The sequence below is a fragment of the Zingiber officinale genome, chromosome 2A (assembly GCF_018446385.1).
Source record: "Zingiber officinale cultivar Zhangliang chromosome 2A, Zo_v1.1, whole genome shotgun sequence".
NCBI lineage: Eukaryota > Viridiplantae > Streptophyta > Magnoliopsida > Zingiberales > Zingiberaceae > Zingiber > Zingiber officinale.
In genome coordinates, this window is record NC_055988.1 from 133,385,730 (window position 1) to 133,401,609 (window position 15,880).

The following is a 15,880-nucleotide window of genomic DNA, read 5'->3' on the forward strand; positions in this document are numbered from 1 at the left end:
ATAAGTCTATAAGGCAAGTAAACACAATAGAGTGCAAGTACCACCCAATACGAGAAATCGTATAAACGAGGAGAAGTTGTTGCTGCCTAGATTACATTAGATGATAACCTATAGATCTTTTCACTGAGGCCTTTAAGGCAAGAGCTTTTGATGGGCATGTTGAAGAGTTGAGAATCAGATGTATGGCAGCAGATATAACAGCTTAGTCTTTTAGTATAAGTGGGAGATTGTTAAGATGTATACTAAAAGCCTAGCTTTTGGTATAAACATTTATCTAGAAATTAGAATCATATTGGTCAAATGTCTACATTTATAATAAATGTAATTGTTCAATTAATTTATATTGTAAATAACATGGTGTGTGGTGTCACACACAGAAGATCATGTTATCGGTTCCTTATAAATTATAAACAGTAGCTCATGACCAAGATGGAAAGGAACAAACCATTGGAAGGTCGTAGTGTAATTAGGTATTAGTTTATCTTAACTATATAATTACACTAGTACACTTAGAGTGTATTGAGTAGGATCATTTGAGGTCGTTTCTTTTATACTGACTTTATAAAGGAACAAAGAGCTCAGTTATTATGGAAGTGTGTGCTCTTAATCCTAATATAATAACAAGCACATATATTTGATATTTATTTCTTTAATTTATCAATGGGTGAGATTTAGTTCGATAAATCATTAAGCCTGATAAGTTGGGAAATGATATCACTTATAGTGTGTGTTGTTGATTATAGAAGGAAACTGTGTCCTGGTAATCTAGGTTGAGAATGTCCTCAAGAGGAACTCATAAGGATTGTCATGTTAAACCCTGCAGGTGGACTTAGTCCGACATGACGATGAAGTTGAGTGGTACTACTCTTGGAGCTAGATATTAATTAAATGAGTTGTCAGTAACTTACTTAATTAGTGGACATTTGTTATCTTAAACACAGGGAGACTAACACACTCATAATAAGAAGGAGCCCAAAATGTAATTTGGAATTGGTGCGGTAGTTTAATAATAGTTCTCTAGTGGAATGAATTATTATTGATAAAATTAGGTTATGTGTTCGGGGCGAACACGAAATGCTTAATTTTATCGGGAGACCAAAACCAATTCCTCCTCTCGGTCCCTATCGTAGCCTATTAATTATAGAGTACTATACCCACCTATACCCACCTTCTTACCCATCCCATAGGAGCCGGCCAAGCTAGCTTGGAGACCAAGCTTGGGCCGGCCAAAGTTTGGTTCATGGGTGCTTCAAGGTGGCCGGCTCTAGCTTGGGTTCAAGCTTGGTGTGGCCGGCCCAAATTAAAATAAAAGGATTTTTATTTTTAAAATTTTTCTTATGTGGATAACATGATATAAAATAGAGTTTAAAAATTTAAATTTTTCCTTTTATAAGATTCTACAAAAGATTAAGAGAAGAGCTAAATCTATTTCCTTATTGGTAGATTAAAAGGTTGATTTTGATTTTGGTAAAAACTTTCCTTTTAACCATGTTCATGATTTAAAAGAAAGTTTAAAAATTAATAATTCTCTTTTATTAGTTTCTACAAAAGATTAAGAAAAGATTTGATATCTTTCCTTATTTGTAGATTGAAAGGAGATTTTAATTTTTGAGATAACTTTCCGGAAATTATCCACATGTTTAAAGAAAGATTTATTTTATAAAAATTTCCTTTTAACCAATCATGAAGGGATAAAATTATTGGAGAAATTTTTTATAAAATTTCCGGAAGCAAATAAGGAAGTTTTAATTTGTGTTTAAAATTTTTATTTGCTTGGATATTTGGTGTGGCCGGCCATTATAATAATGAGAAGAAAAATTATTTTTAATTAAATAAAATTTTCCTTTTCATGGAAAAGGAATTAAGAACGTTTTTATTAAAATTTCCTTATTTGCCAAGACCAAGAATTATAAAAGAGGAGGTCGAGAAGCCTTCATGGGTGAACAACCTCTATTCTTTTCCTCCCTCTCTTCCTTGGTTTTGGTGGCCGGCCCTATGTCTCTCCTCTTCTCTTGTTGGTCGAAACCTATCTTCTTGGTGGAGCTCTTGTTTGCGGCCGGATCAAGGAAGGAGAAGAAGAAGAGAAAGCAAGCCTCATCTCTAGAATCCCTTGGAGCATTGGTGGTGGCCGAAATTCTTCATCCTTGAAGAAATTTATTGTGGCCGAAATCTAGAAGAAAGAAGGAAGGTGGAAAGGTGGTTCTCATCTCGGAAGATCGTTGTCCACACAACGTCCGAGGTTAGAAGAGGAATACGGTAGAAGATCAAGAGGTCTTTGTCTTCAAAAGAAAGGTATAACTAGTAATGTTTTTCCACATCATGCTAGTTTTATTTCTTTGTAAAAATACCAAATACAAGAGGCATGCGATTCTAGTATTTCAAATTTATTTTCGATGTTGTGTTCTTTTGTTTTTCTTTTTCCTTGTGATTTGATTGTTCTTTTCGGTTGACCTAAAGTTATTTAAGGAAATTAAATATTAGTTTTCCTTAAAAGGCTTTGTCTAGTCGGTGGTGGTTGCTCCCATATCCAAGAAGGCCATGTGCCTCACCACGTCAGTACTAGAAGCTAATTTTGGAAATTAATATTTAATAGAATTAATAACCTAGGTGATTTGGATCGAAAGTGTTAAGTTCCGCAAGAGATCCAAGTCTAAACCTAAAAGAACAAATAAATTAAACTTTGGATCAAACGTGTTAAGTTCCGCAGACGATCCAAGTTTAATTTAAAAGAACACATGGTAGCTAGGAAAAGGTTCAGACCTTTGTACAAAATTTTTGTACAGTGGAACAATTAGGCTTTCCGAGTAGCAACAAACAATTAGTATCAGAGCTAGGGTTTTGCCTCTGTGTATTTGGTATTAGTTTAATTATGCACATACCATACATAATTTAGGCAGGTTAATAGTAGGATGTGCTAACTTTGTGGATGTAGGATCCAACTATTATGGCTTATAGTTATTATGTGTGTGATTGGACCCTTGGACATGTCAAGGGCATTTTATTGTGTGTGCATGATTGTATTATAAAATATAGCAGAAGCTGTATTTAGTTTTATTAGGATTTTATTTTTTTAATCTAGTTACATGTACATTCCTTTTATGGAATATAGGATCGATGGATGTAAATTTTATTTTATGTTCGATCTAATTTACATGTACATTCCTTTGAGGAATATAGGATCGAAAAATGTAAAATTCTATTTATGTCACGGATCGAATCTTGCAAGGCGTGGAACCTTTTGAGGACCAGAGGCGCAGCGGAACAAGGAGCAAGATAGATGCGACAACAAGACCCAGTGACGGTGGCCAAAAATGACAGCAGCTAGGGTTGGCGACACACGGAGTACAGCAATAGATAAAAGCCATAATAGTTGAAAATTAGTTTTTCTATTTATTGCCTTTTATGTTGTGTTGTGTGTGCTTGTTAGTATGCATGTTAAGTAGGCTAGCATAGTCAAAATTCCTCACTTTAAATAACGAAGTGGGAGAGGGATTTATTTTTAAATAAATTCCACGGTCTCCATTACTGGTTTATAAGTGATGCAACAAGCTTGCGCGTTGGCTCTGAGTGCCTTCCTCCATATCGGATGAGCTTGTTTGCGGATCACTAGATTAAACTTCCATTTTGGATGACTATAGGAAGTTAATTAAGAGCGTGTGATTTTCCCCATCGGAAGGGGCACAATCTTATTAATGGACTTAGTGTCAAGTAATGGTATACACTTAGGCACGTCTAATAGTATCCTCCCCATCGGAGTCACTGCTATTATTTGTGTGACCGAAGAAAACCAACTATTAATTTGTCAAATAAATAGGTTGACAAGATAATAAAATAAAAAACCCCTCTTACAAATGTTTGATTTTGTATACGTCCACACTATCGTGGCATACAAAATTCACGGTGTTTGAGGTAATTTTATTTGTCATAAAGATCTATTGACAAGATAATTAATGGGTAAACCCCTCCTCTTACAAATGTTTAATTTTGTATACATCCACACTATCGTGGCATGCAAAATTCACGGTGTTTGAGGTGTTGATAAATTTAATTAATATTGTTTGAGGAATCAATGTTATTTTAAATTCAAAAGTTTTGACCAAATATTTGATCAAAGAAAGATCAACTATTAATTTTATTCGTCATAAAGTAAAGTTGACGAGATAATAAAATTAATGGATAAAATCTCTTCTTTGATTTTGTATACGTCCACACTATCGTGGCATACAAAATTCATGGGGATTTTAAGGAATTTATCTTGACAAAATATTTTTGTGATTCTTAGGATTTAAAATGTTTGTCAATTCCCTAGTTGTTATACTATAGAAAAGACTTAGTAGTCCAAATTGTAATGATTGGAAATAGGACTTGGACATTAAGGTAGTCTGTCTTCTTAGTACTAAGAACAATATAGGTGTATTTAATTCATTAGTTGAAACATGTTTAGTGGTGTTATCTACTAGAACCTGGAGTGTAGATACAGATGCCATTAATCATGTCCACAATTCATTGCACAAGAAACCCGACAACTAAATGAAAATAAAAACACCGTCCACATGGGCATTGCTATAAAAATGGCAGCTGTTGCAATGGGAGATGTTTATCCTTTGATAAGAATAAAATATGGATTTTAAGTAATTATCTTTACGTACCAAGTTTAGAAAGAACTAGTTTTCAGTTTCTAAACTATTCAAAGAACTTGATATTCTGCCTCTTTTAATAACAAAGTTGTTATTAAGAAAAAGAGGGAAGTTATTTGTTCTGGCACGTTGGTTGGCAATTTATAAATCCAATAACTCCCACGATGTAACAAATGGAAATTAGTAACACATCTTCTAACTTTAAGAGAAAGCAACCTTCGGAAATGAATCAATTATATCTTTGGCATCTAAGACTAGGTTATATTAACTTGAGTAGGATTCATTGGTAGCTGATGAACTTTTGGGTTCATTGGTAGTGGAAATCTTTCCAACCTGCGAGTCTTACTTGGAAGAAAAAATAACCAAGAAGCTTTTAAGTCTAAGGGGTATGGAGCCAAAGATATGTTGGAATTGGTTCATTCTGATTTGTGTGATCCTATGACTATCCAGACAAGAGGTAGTATCGAATATTTCATCTATTTTATAGATAACTATTCAAGATACAAATACATTTACTTAATGTTCCACAAGACTAAGTGCTTTGATTAGTTCAAAGAGTACAAGGCTGATACGGAGAAACGTCAAAGTAAAAGTATCAAGACACTACGGTGAGATCGTAGTGGTAAGTACCTCTTGGGAGAATTTAGGAGTCACTTATCAAAAGTGAATGGTGTAGAAAAAGGAAGGTATAGGACTCTTATGGAAATAAGTAGATTGATGATGAGTTATTTGGAAAATTACCAAATTCATTTTAAGGATATACTTTGGAAACGGAAGTGAACATAGTACCTTCCAAAGTCAGAATTCTCTACTCATATAGAATTGCTAAATAGGCATAAGCCTATTTTGAAGCATATTCGGATTCGGGTAGTCCAGCACATATGCTGAAGAGAGACAATGATAAGTTGGACAGGAATTCACTTGTTTGTAAGTTATCCTAGAGAAATGAAAGTAGGTTTATAGTCTTAAAAATCAGAAGGTCATTGTTAGCATCAATGATCGATTTTTAGAAAAGGACTATGTAATAAACCACAAGCCCATAAATAAATTTGTTCTTAAAGAAATTATAAAGGACATGTCTAATCTAGTACCAACTGTACAAGATGAAATATCACAAGAAACTGCAACACATATCACAGTTGATACACAATAGACAATACATCATCGTAATGGGAGGGTTGTCAAGCAAACCTAAAAGATTCATGTTTTGGGAGAGTTTTTGGACTTGTTCCCAAATGAACATGAGTCTGATCCCGGACATATGATGAAGCACTCCAAGATAAAGATGCAGGATCTTGGCAAAGAGCAATGAATACAGAATTAGAATATATGTATTCTAATAAAATCTGGAAGCTTGTAGAACCACCAGATGGTGTAAAAGCCATTAGGTAAAAATAGGTCTACAATAGGAAAAGATGGATAGACAGGAAGGTGGAAACTTTCAAAGCGAGGCTTAATGAAAATGGAAACTTTTTCACTGGTAGTCATGCTTAAGTCTATCTGGATTCTTTTATCTATTTGACAAGTGGATGTCAAGACAACATTCCTTAATGGAAGTCTTGAAGAAAGCATCCATATAAAGTTACTAGAAGAGTTCATTGCAAAGGGCAAAGAGCATCTTGTGTGCAAGCTCAATCAGTCTATGGACTGAGTAAAAGCTTCAAACATCCGGTTTATCAAAATAATCCAGACCTATGGATTTATTTAGTAACCGGATAAGTCTTGTGTATACAAAAAGTGTGATGGAAACGTGGTGGTATTTCTTGTACTATACGTAGATAACATTTTTGGTAGTTGGAAACAATATCAAAATATTGTCAGAAGTAAGGGTATGGTTGTCCAAACAATTCGATATGAAGGACTTGGGAGAATGTATATATTCTTGGGATCAAAGTAATAAGGGATCGCAAAAAAAGAATATTTTACTTATCTCAAGCTTCATATATCGAAAAAATCTTTGCTCGTTTTAAGCATGCAACACTCCAAGAAAGGTTTCTTACCTTTTTAGCATGGAGTAACTTTATCTAAAGAAATGTCTCTGTAGACATCAAAGGAGATAGAGGAAATGAAGGCGGTTCTTTATACTTCGGCTGTTGGAAGCCTAATGTATGCTATGAACGAGATCAGAAATCTGTTTTGCAAAGGGCATAGTTAGCAGATATCAAAGTAACCCTGGACAAGGACATTGGACTGCAGTAAAGCATATATTGAAGTACCTTAGAGGCACTAGAGATTATATGCTAGCTTACAAGGCAGTTAATTTGGACCCTATGGGTTGCACGGATTTTGACTTCCAGTCGAATAGGGACAATAGTAAGTCAACCTTGGGGATTTGTGTTTACTTTAGGAGGTAAAGTCATAACTATGGAAGAGTGATAAGCATAGGTGTTTTTCTGGACTCCACCATAGAAGTTGAGTATACGGCAAACCTCTGAGGTAGCCATAAAAGCTGAATGACTCAATAACCTCAAGATAGACTTAGATATGATTTCTGGTTTGTCCAAAGATAATTACAATTTATTGTAATAATATTGGTGCAGTAGCAAACTCGAAGAAACCATAAGTCTATAAGGCAAGTAAACACAATAGAGCGCAAGTACCACCCAATACGAAAAATCGTATAAACGAGGAGAAGTTGTTGCTGCCTAGATTACATTAGATGATAACCTATAGATCTTTTCACTGAGGCCTTTAAGACAAGAGCTTTTGATGGGCATGTTGAAGAGTTGGGAATCAGATGTATGGCAGCAGATATAGCAGCTTAGTCTTTTAGTATAAGTGGGAGATTGTTAGGATGTATACTAAAAGCCTAGCTTTTGGTATAAACATTTATCTAGAAATTAGAATCACATTGGTCAAATGTCTACATTTATAATAAATGTAATTGTTCAATTAATTTATATTGTAAATAACATGGTGTGTGGTGTCACACACAGAAGATCATGTTATCGGTTCCTTATAAATTATAAACAGTAGCTCACGACCAAGATGGAAAGGAACAAACCATTAGAAGGTCGTAGTGTAATTAGGTATTAGTTTATCTTAACTATATAATTACACTAGTACACTTAGAGTGTATTGAGTAGGATCATTTGAGGTCGTTTCTTTTATACTGACTTTATAAAGGAACAAAGAGCTCAGTTATTATGGAAGTGTGTGCCCTAGCTTGGGTTCAAGCTTGGTGTGGCCGGCCCAAATTAAAATAAAAGGATTTTTATTTTTAAAATTTTTCTTATGTGGATAACATGATTTAAAATAGAGTTTAAAAATTTAAAATTTTCCTTTTATAAGATTCTACAAAAGATTAAGAGAAGAGCTAAATCTCTTTCCTTTTTTGTAGATTAAAATATTGATTTTAATTTTGGTAAAAACTTTCCTTTTAACCATGTTCATGATTTATAAGAAAGTTTAAAAATTAATAATTCTCTTTTATTAGTTTCTACAAAAGATTAAGAAAAGATTTGATATCTTTCCTTATTTGTAAATTGAAAGGAGATTTTAATTTTTGAGATAACTTTCCGGAAATTATCCACATGTTTAAAGAAAGATTTAATTTATAAAAATTTCCTTTTAACCAATCATGAAGGGATAAAATTATTGGAGAAATTTTTTATAAAATTTCCGGAAGCAAATAAGGAAGTTTTAATTTGTGTTTAAAATTTTTATTTGCTTGGAGATTTGGTGTGACCGGCCATTATAATAATGAGAAGAAAAATTATTTTTAATTAAATAAAATTTTCTTTTTCATGGCAAAGGAATTAAGGAAGTTTTTATTAAAATTTCCTTATTTGTCAAGACCAAGGATTATAAAAGAGGAGGTAGAGAAGCCTTCATGGGTGAACAACCTCTATTCTTTTCCTCCCTCTCTTCCTTGGTTTTGGTGGCCGGCCCTATTTCTCTCCTCTCCTCTTGTTGGCTGAAACCTATCTTCTTGGTGGAGCTCTTGTTTGTGGCCGGATCAAGGAAGGAGAAGAAGAAGAGAAAGCAAGCCTCGTCTCTAGCATCCCTTGGAGCATTGGTGGTGGCCGAAATTCTTCATCCTTGAAGAAATTTATTGTGGCCGAAATCTAGAAGAAAGAAGGAAGGTGGAAAGGTGGTTCTCATCTCGGAAGATCGTTGCCCACACAACGTCCGAGGTTAGAAGAGGAATACGGTAGAAGATCAAGAGGTCTTTGTCTTCAAAAGAAATGTATAACTAGTAATGTTTTTCCGCATCATGCTAGTTTTATTTCTTTGTAAAAATACCAAATACAAGAGGCATGCGATTCTAGTATTTCAAATTTATTTTCGATGTTGTGTTCTTTTGTTTTTCTTTTTCCTTGTGATTTGATTGTTCTTTTCGGTTGACCTAAAGTTATTTAAGGAAATTAAATATTAGTTTTCCTTAAAAGGCTTTGTCTAGTCGGTGGTGGTTGCTCCCATATCCAAGAAGGTCATGTGCCTCGCCACGTCAGTACTGGAAGCCAATTTTGGAAATTAATATTTAATAGAATTAATAACCTAGGTGATTTGGATCGAAAGTGTTAAGTTCCGCAAGAGATCCAAGTCTAAACCTAAAAGAACAAATAAATTAAACTTTGGATCAAACGTGTTAAGTTCCACAGACGATCCAAGTTTAACTTAAAAGAACACATGGTAGCTAGGAAAAGGTTCAGACCTTTGTACAAAATTTTTGTACAGTGGAACCATTAGGCTTTCCGAGTAGCAACCAATACTATTGTGGTTCTTGACTAGGCATCGTATTAGTGTTTATTGGAGTCTCTTAAACTTCATTAAGTTTGACCATACTTCCACTTTCTTCCTGCAAGATAAATTCTTTCTCTAGGAAGGTAGCATGCCTTGAAATAAGTACCTTTTGTTCAAGGGGTGACAACATTGGTAACCTTTAGTTTCCTTTGGGTATCCAATAAATAAACATTTATCAAACTTAGTGTCTAACTTATCTAATATAGTCCTCTTCACATAAGCATGATATCATCATATCTTCAAATAAGATATGAGAGATTTCTTGCTAGTCCATACCTCATATGGACTAGTTGAGATTGCCTTCGTCTGGACTATGTTTAGCAAGTAAACAATTATCATGAGTGCATAACCCCAAAAGTTTTTTGGAAAATTTACACGATCCAGCATTGACCTAACCATGTCTAACAAGGTTCAGTTATACCTCTCAAATACACCATTATGTTGTAGCGTATAAGGCGGAGTCCATTGAGACAATATATCATTTTCTCTTAGATAGTCTTGAAACTCTTTGCTTAAATATTCTTCACCTTGATCGGATTGAAGTATCTTAATACTTGTATTAAGTTGTTTCTCTACTTCATTTTTGAATTCTCTAAACTTTTCAAAGTCTTCAAACTTATATTTCATTAAATACACATGCCCATAACGAGAGTGATCATTAATGAAAGTAATGAAGTAGTTGTAACCTCCTAGTGCATGAGTTGACATTGGTCCACATACATCAGTATGTATGAGCCCAAGTAACAAAAATTATTACTAAAAGTCAAATGAAAACCTTTTCTATTTAAGTAAGAAATAGAAACAATGTTCTTTATTAATGCAGAAACGAAATAACAATTATCTAGTTCTAAGACAAGTCCACTAGGAAGCTTTAACAAGTATGTTCCGATGGCGACTGCAACAACCATTGCTCCATTCCCAACCCGCAGACTTGATTCTCCCTTGATCAGTCTTCTACTATTCCTTAGCCCTGTACATCATTACATATATGTGAGCCATACCCAGTATCGAATATCCATGTGTCTGAGGAAATAGCATGATAATCAATAACGAAAATACTTGAAGAGGATGGGGCATCTGATGCCTTATTCTTCTTCACAGACTCAAAATAGATCTTGCAGTTTCTTCACCAGTGTCCCATCTTGCCATAATGATGGCATGAGCCCTTTTGTGTCGGTTCTACTATCTTGGCCTTTTTGTTCTTCCCCTTAGTCTAATTTATTTGCTTCCTTTTAGAACCTTTCTTGGAGGAGTCTACTAATATCACAGTTTTCTATTCACCTTTAATAGAAGGCTCCACAATCTTAAGTATGTTTATCATCTCGGGGATGGTCGATTCCAAATTGTTCATCCAATAGTTTATCACAAATCATGAATGACTTTCAGTAAACTATGTAGAATTAATGCAATACTTAACTCATGATCCATCGTAAAATTGAGTGACGCTAAATGTTCTATGTAGTCGTTTATCTTTAGTACATATTGTACTACAGACAAACCCTCCTATATCTTTGAGAAAAATAAAAGCTTAGAGACCTCAAACCTTTCGGATCTAGCTTGCTCATCAAACAACTCACGAAGATGATAGATAATATCATAAGCATCCAAATACTCATGTTGTTTTTGTAATTTAGGAGTTATAGCAACTAACATGAAGAAACTAGCAAGTATATAATCATCGTTATATTTTTGATAGGTCAACAGTTGGTCCGTAGTTGCATCGGCATCAAGACTTGTGGAAAGAGGCTATTCAAGGACATAAGCTAGCTTCTCAACTTTGAGAACAATTCTCAAACTTTGAAACCAGTCTAAGAAATTCAGCCCAATCAGTTTGTTCGAGTCCAAAATAAAATGTAGATTAATCGAAGTCATAATTAAATGATTAACCTAGAAATATAAAAATGAGAATATATGAGAGACATAATTTTATTTATGTAAATACTTTACATGTAATAAAAGCTCGTTTATTTATCAAATTCAAATACTCTTATTTTGAATTCGAGAGATGGTAGGTTTTCTTCAAGTGGGTTGATATCAACCATAGATAAGAATAACTTAACTTTGGCCAACAAGTCATTTTTAGCTATAGCGGTAGGTAACAAGTTTATCGATTACATATCATTTATATGCAACTATCATATTATGCTAGCAACTAATTGATTTTCGCATAAACATCGGGTTGTTGGCACATTAATAAGTATACATTAAATGCATATCACCCAACTTCACCTCTATCCACATTGATCATGATTTTGGCACAACAAACTACATAACATTACACACATGACATAAATGATGACATGACACGTCGCACGTATGACATAGTATGACACATCACATGTATGACATAATCTAATCACATCACATGCATAGTAAAAATGCAATTATATAACATATAATTGACATTAGATAAATACCTAATTTTATTTCTATCATTATTTTATTTAAATATATAAAATATGTGTAAAGATTTAATTTCATAAATCATGATCCATTAATTACAGATTTTTATAAAACATATCTTTTAAAGATTTAATTTAATAAATAAAAAAACTTTAATTATAAATTATAAAATTTTTATAAAAGATTTGATTTTATAAAATAAAATCTTTTAATTTTAGATTTGGAAATAAATTTTTAAAACTAATCACATATTTTCTTTTAGAGAAATAATTCCTAATTAAACAAGTCTAAATTAGGAAATAAATTTCCAAATCATAATTTTAGGAAATAAATTCTATAAATATAATTTTAGGAATAAATTCCCTAATTATAATTTCCTAATAGATTTGGAAATAATTAGAATTATTTTAATTAACTCGAAATTACCAAAATTAGAATTTCCCAATTTACTATTTCGGAAACAATAGCTAGATCGATCGGCTGATCGATCCAAGGCATCTAGATCAATCGACTAATCGATCCAGAAGCTCTCTATTGAAAAATTACAGCCTGAATCGATTGGCTGATTTATTCAGAGCATCTAGATTAATCGACTGATCAATCTAGAAGCAAACAAAGATGGAGAATATTTTCTCCAACATTGGATCGATTCATCCTCCTTCAATCGATCGGTCGATCGATCCAGCTCATTTTTATTTGCAAATTTACTTTTTAAATCGATCAGTGAATCAATTCAAGGTGGGAAATTTGACTCGATTCAAGCTGAATCGATCAGTGATCAATCAAAACAATTTTGATCGATCGATTGAAATTGGTTCTGTTCTGTTTTCCAATTTCATACCAGAAAATAATTTTTTCAATCCATTTTTTCCTAATCATCCAAAACAAATAAAACTATTACTACAAATATTCATAAACTATTTAAATTTATGATCATGTCGAAGCACGATCAGACTCTGATACCACTGTTAGGACATGTCTGATGAAGTGTGTGCTAAAACACATTTCGTAAACATACACAAGGAAATACTGAAATGTAAATAAATCTAATTTATTACAACACACACACCATAGCATGCAATGCAGGATATAATCACACTGGACAAGATCATAAAATAAAATAAAAATGAATAATAATTATTCTAGGTATACCTTATGGATGACCTGTAACGAGAAGGACATCAACCTTAGAGACGTCGTCGAACCTCACATCTATTCGTATCTACGCCGAGCTCATTAAGACAACTCTGTGAGTACAAGTCTCTCATTTGAAAGTTACTAGCCACAAGCGGAGAAGAGGGATCAAGAGGAGGAGGAAGTAAAACAAGGAAGAAGCCTTGTCCTTCCTTGGTGGTCACGACAACAAGGAGAGATTTCTCCTTATTGGCAGCGGCGACAACAAAGAGAGGGGAGAGAGAGAGAAGAAAAATTGGGTTAAGATTTTCAAAACTTTATCAAGCCAATTAATGATCTCTTGTGTATATTTCTCTCTTAACCATATCTTTATCTAGCTCTTATTAATGAGTTGGATTAGAAAGTCCAAATCCAACCCATTATCCCTTAACAAAAAAATTAGTCTATTAACCTCTTGGTTTGGTTCACAACTAAAGCAAGTTGGTTCATGACTAATCCAAATAGGGTCTAACTCTTCCATAAGAGATGTGACCTATTCGTGCTTCTGATTTGATAAATATTTCCATATTTGTCTTATGTATGGTCTAATCAAATATTTATCTCTTGATCTAAGAATCCTATTATTTAACTTGTTTTATGTCTTTTAGAGACTTGTAGTATGTGTGATCCAATAGATTTATGGTTTATCTTGGTCCTCCATAATTTACTACTCAATTATAGAATGATCATGAGTGACACATAATAGTGCATCATGATCCTCAATTAGCCAGAAAATCATAGTTGATTTAAGAACTAATTCCAAACCCTTCAGCAGCTATAATGGGTCGTGCATCATTCCTTTCACTCGTCTTATACCCACTTGATTCAGGACATGATCTATGTGTCAGTCCCCACTAGGCTAACTACGTCACACCTAGCCCAATTAATACTTTCTTATTATGCGGATTAAAATTACTCGTTCATGTGTATAAGAGTCTCATACTCTTAACATGTGATACTTTGGCCAAAGACTATGAGTAATAATCCTAACGAGTGGTCATAGGATATACATCTCCTCGCAAGGAACAGTGAATCCTCTGTGGGTTATCCAAACACCTTCGAGCACTTCAACTTATACCCAATCATCTCGGGTCCACACCTCGATGAGATGCTTGCTTAAGATGTCAAAGTATAAGTCTCTATGACCAAGATGACTTGTATATCTCAAGTCGAAGGAAACTTGCACTCGAGTTGCAGTAAGAGCTTCACAGACATATCTATATATATAAATAATCATATGAAGTCTTACAATAAGTCACTCCAATGAACCAGTTACCATGACTAGCATCCACGTTTAACTCTCAACATCCCAATATCTCCGGCTAGTGATAAAACAGCAACTTGGCAAACTAAGGAGTATAACCCGTGCTAATCTTATAGAATTAATGATGTTTGAATGCATCAATTCGATGACTAGGAAAATTCTAATACGTTCATAATTGCACATGTAAACATAATCACAAGTTGTGATTCAATCACAAATTCTCTTATGCTATGAATTATATTACGGACATTCAATAAATGAGTTTAAGACTATCTAACATATAATATGCACTCAAATATATATATTTATCAAATAAATAGTAAAAATCATAAGGCGATTATCTTAGGACATCCCTCAAAATCTAACAATGAAGAGGGGAAGAGGGATAGGTTGGCAACAGGATGAAGAGAGGGGGAAATCGAGAATGGTCGGTAATGAAGAGGGGAGAAGGGTGAGGTTGGGTGAGGAAATTAAGGGTTGGAGAAGCTTTTATACCGATTTAATTTGATTAAACCCTAGTTAATTCTTCAATCAACTCCGACTTAAATGGTTATTCCAAATAGACCTTCTTTTAGCCTAATTAATCCATCCCTTAAAACATCTCATTCAAGCTCGGAATAAATCCATTTTTTTAAAAAAAAATCTATTAAATTATATAAGGTTATTTCTCAAATAACACATATCATTTAATTGTTGTATCTCATATACCCATGTCTCTTGCCTAAATCCTGAACTGATCAAGTGTGTTGTGGCAGCTACGAAACCATAGCTTTTACAATATGGGAAAAAAATTTAAGACTAAAATTGTTCGGAGCCCGAAAAAGGATTTAAATAATATTTTTTGAGCCTATTGGGCCATTATGAAGTCCACCTCATAAGCAGTTATAGATTTCTAAATGAGTTTTGATTTGCTATACTATACGTCTCATGGTTCAAACTAAGTCAAAAGCTATGATTTCTCAAAGTTTAGGATTTAACATTCATGTTATAGTAACTATGAAAATGTAGTTATTATAACTGTGTGGTAGTAGCTCGAGATCGTAATTGTTACAACTGCATAATAGCTCAGTTGTAGTAGCTACGAAACTATAGTTGCTGCACAGTTGTAGCAGCTTTGGTTTCGTAGTTGCTGTTAAATGATAAACTTTGAGAGACCATATCTTTTGACTCAGTTTGAACCACGAGATACATAATATATCAAATCGAAGGTCATTTAGAGATCTATAACTGGTTATGAGGTGAAACTCATAATAGTCCAATTTTAGGCTAAAAAATGTCATTTTCATCATTTTTGAAGGCTTCGAATAATTTTAGTCTTAAATGTTTTTCATGTTGTAGCAACTATGAAACTGTAACTGTTTAACAACTATGAAATTGTAACTGCTATAACTATGTGACAACTTAGTTATAGTAACTACAAAATCGTAGCTGCTCCAATTGGGTAACGACTACAGCTTCGTAGATGTTACAACGTAACAAACTCGACCAGTTTAGAATTTAGGTAGGAGAGGAACAGTATTAAAGGATAGTTATGTCATTGTATAAGGATGTCCTTTTGATAAAAAATAAAAATAGGACGCCTTTTAACGATTTAAAAAAAATGCCATTTTGACTTTTGCCCATATTTTTATTTATATTCACTACTAATTTGTTTTGA